Here is a 4,186-nt window from a genome sequence, read left to right as displayed (position 1 = left end):
ATCAATTGTGATCTGCGAAGCTATTTTCAAAATGTTGAATAAAGACGATGCAACAAGTTGGACTGAAGAATGCTAGAAAGCCTTTGATAAGATCAAAGAATATTTATCCAAACCATCTATTCTGGTCCCACCAGAACCTTGGAGACCTCTGCTACTCTATTTATCTATACTAGATTGGGCTTTCGGATGTGTCTTGGGACAACACGATGAGACGGGAAGAAATGAACATGCCATATACTACCTGAGCAAGAAGTTCACACCCTACGAAGCACAATATTCTTTGGTGGAATGCACCTGCTGCGCTTTGACGTGGATAGCTCAAAAGTTGGGGTACTACTTCTGTGCCTATACCACATATCTCATATCAATGATGGATCCATTAAAATACATCTTCCATAAACCCATGCCCACGGAAAAGTTAGCAAAATGGCATATATTACTAAGTGAGTTCGACATCATCTATGTAACTCAGAAGGGTGTCAAGGGGCAAGCGTTGGCGGATCATTTGGCAGAAAATCCTGTAGACGGAGAGTACGAACAACTTAAAACATATTTTTCCAACGAAGAGGTATCATTCGTAGGAGAAGATATCACCGAAACCTATAATGGTTGGAAAATGTTCTTCGATGGAGTTGCAAATTTCAAAGGAGTGGGTATTGGAGAAGTTTTAGTATCAGATACAGGTCAACACTATCCATTATCTGCAAAGCTCAAGTTTCCATGTACCAACAATATGGAAGAATATGAGTCTTGCATCTTGGGACTCAAGTTGGCCATTGACATGAACGTTCAAGAATTGCTGGTAATTGGTGACTCAGATCTTTTGGTACATCAGGTTCTAGGAGAATGGGCTACAAAGAATACCAAAATACTGCCGTATTTGTACTATGTACAAGAATTGAAGAAGAGATTCACAAAGATAGAATTCAAACATGTTTCGAGAGTGCAGAATGAGTTCGCAGATGCATTGGTCACTCTATCTTCCATGATACAACACCCAGACAAGAATTCCATCGACCCTATCCCGGTAGGGATTCATAACCAACCAGCTTATTGTGCTCATGTCGAAGAAGAAATTAATGGAAATCCATGGTTCCATGACATCGAGGAATATTTGGCAAAAGGAGAATACCCGAAGCACACAAATCATACTCAGAAACGCACACTCCGAAGATTATCTAACCATTTCTTCCAAAGCGGAGGAATTCTGTATAGAAGCATTCCATATCTGAGGTTATTACGGTGTGTCGACGTCAAGGAAGCATCCAAATTGCTCGAAGAAATACATGCCGGAACTTGCAGACCACTCATGAACGAGTTTGGTTTAGCCAATAAGTTATTAATGGTAGGATATTTTTGGATGACTATGGAAACAGACTGCATCAGGTATGTCCAAAAGTGTCATCAATGCCAAGCACATGCTGATATGATATGGGTGCCACCCAATAAACTCAATTCAACAAGTGCACCTTGGCCTTTCTCCGCTTGGGGGATGGATTTCATCGGTCCAATCAAACCTACCGCTTCAAATGGGCACAGGTTCATTCTAGTGGCCATAGACTATTTCACAGAATGTGTTGAAGCTACATCTTATAAGGCTGTAACTAAGAAGGTCGTAGCAGATTTCGTTAAGGATCATATTGTATTTCGATTTGGGGTAACGGAGTCAATCATCACCGACAACGCCGCTAACCTTAACAGTGATTTGATGAGATCCATGTGTGGAACCTTCAAGATAAAGCATAAGAATTCCATAGCATATAGGACACAAATGAATGGAGTTGTGGAAGCCGCCAATAAGAACATCAAGAAGATACTAAGGAAGATGATAGATAATCACAAACAATGGAACGAGAAGTTGCCATTTGCCTTACTTGGATATCGCACCACGGTTTGCACATCAATCGGGCAGCTCCTTATTTACTGGTCTATGGTACTGAAGCCGTCATTCCCGCCGAAGTAGAAATTCCTTCTTTGAGAATCATACAAGTGGTTGAACTCAGTGATGCAGAATGGATACAAAGTCGTTAAGAACAAGTGGCTCTCATTGATGAAAAAAGGATGAACGTAGTATATCACGGTCAACTTTACCAGAACATAATGTCCAGAGCTTTCAATAAAAGGGTCAGGCCCAGACAATTCACACTAGGGCAGTTTGTGCTAAAGCGGATCTTCCCACATCAAGATGAAGCAAAAGGGAAATTTTCACCCAATTTTCAAGGGCCCTACATGGTTCACAGAGTACTAACAGGAGGAGCGCTCATACTTGCAGAAATGGACGGAGAAATTTGGCCAAAACCTATCAACTCGGACACAGTCAAGAGATACTATGTTTAGATTATTTACATTTCTTCATTCGATGTAACTGAACGACGCTTGACCTGATTCCCGTTTAAGAGGGGATACGTAGGCAGCCCTGTGGGTTCGGTCACATCTCAATAAAATCTTCATATTTGCCATGGTCAGAAACTGGGGCAGAATTTTGAGGAGGACCCTCAAAATTCTAAAGCAAATAAGTCACGATGCCTCTAGAATATGTCACAGTCATTGGTTCATCTAACTTATTTGATGTTGCATACTACTATATTTTTAAAATAACTACATTCATCAGATGCTCGCATATTTTTCAAAAACATTTATAAAAAACCAGATGCTACCTAGGGTAACTCAAAGAGGATGTCAAGACAGGATCAAAAGCAAAGCGAGAAGGCGAAAGCACAGACCAACCTTCCCCGCAGACTCACGATTTTGTTTCGGATACAGAACAATGAACATAACAAGAATATGCACAAATACATACACACGTAAGAACCACTACCTTTATAATGACAAAGTTGTCAAACGTGAACACATCTTCAGCTAAGAAATACTCTGCTATCACTCATTGTTTTCTCGCATAAGGCTAAGCACTACCTTTCTTTGCATGAGACTAAGCATTGTCTCTTCTTCTTGCATGAGGCTAAGCATTGCCTTCCAAATTGCATGAGGCTAAGCATTGCCTCCCAAATTGTATAAGGCTAAGCATTGCCTTTCTTCGCATGAGACTAAGCATTGTCTCTTCTTCTTGCATGGGGCTAAGCATTGCCTCCCAAATTGCATAAGGCTAAGCAGTGCCTTTCCCCGCATGAGACTAAGCATTGTCTCTTCTTCTTGAATGAGGCTAAGCATTGCCTCCCTAATTGTATAAGGCTAAGCACTGCCTTTCCCTGCATGAGACTAAGCATCGTCTCCTATTTGCATAAGGCTAAGCCCTGCCTCTCCAATTGCATAAGATTAAGCACTGCCTTTCTTTGCACGAGGCTAAGACTAGTCTCCTCTCCTAGAATAAGGCTAAGCATTTCCTTCCCTTGCATCGAGACTAAGCACTGTCTCCTCTTCTTGCTCGAGGCTGAGCACGACCTCCCTAATTGCATAAGGCTAAGCATTGCATTCCCTTGCATCGAGACTAAGCATTGTCTCCTCTTCTTGCATGAGGCTAAGCATTGCCTCCTCTTCTTGCATGAGGCTAAGCACTGCCTCCTCAATTTTCTAAGGCTAGGCATTGCCTTTTCCTTGCATAAGACCAAATGCTATCTCCACCACGCCATTTAAAACCTAGCACTATCCTCTATTCGCCTGGGGCTAAACACTGCCTTAATCTTATACAAGACTAAGCTCTGTCTTGTTTTACTTTGCATACGACCGACCATCATATCTTTGCATCTCATAGGCTGAAATATCGCCATTTTGTCCAAAGGCATCATAGTCCGAAGGCATCATCCTGATAGTCGGAAGACACCATTCCATGGCCTGAGGATCTCTCAATATTGCACATCATTATTCAAAAGGTGTCATGGTTTAGAGGCACCATTTTCATGTCCCGAGGACATCATTTCATGGCATGTGAATCCCATATCACATGATTCACGGCCCAGGACGTCATGGCCTAAGGACATTATCGTCACCGTCCAAAGATAACTTTCATGGTCCAAAGAGAATTTGCATCATGTTTAATCCATATATACTTGCATGCATCGTGTTTTAAGTTTTGCAGGTAATCCAGGAAGCAACCGTTCTCCTAACGGGAACAATCTTCGCTCCGGTTTCCGTTCAACGATCACATCCTGCAATTACTTCAAATGCAACCAATCACCATCAGTTACCCACTCTTACTTGATAACCGTTCAGATACTCGATTTGAGACACA

Source organism: Nicotiana tomentosiformis, chromosome 6, assembly GCF_000390325.3.
Source record: "Nicotiana tomentosiformis chromosome 6, ASM39032v3, whole genome shotgun sequence".
Lineage (NCBI taxonomy): Eukaryota > Viridiplantae > Streptophyta > Magnoliopsida > Solanales > Solanaceae > Nicotiana > Nicotiana tomentosiformis.
Note: the sequence above shows the minus strand (reverse complement) of the source record.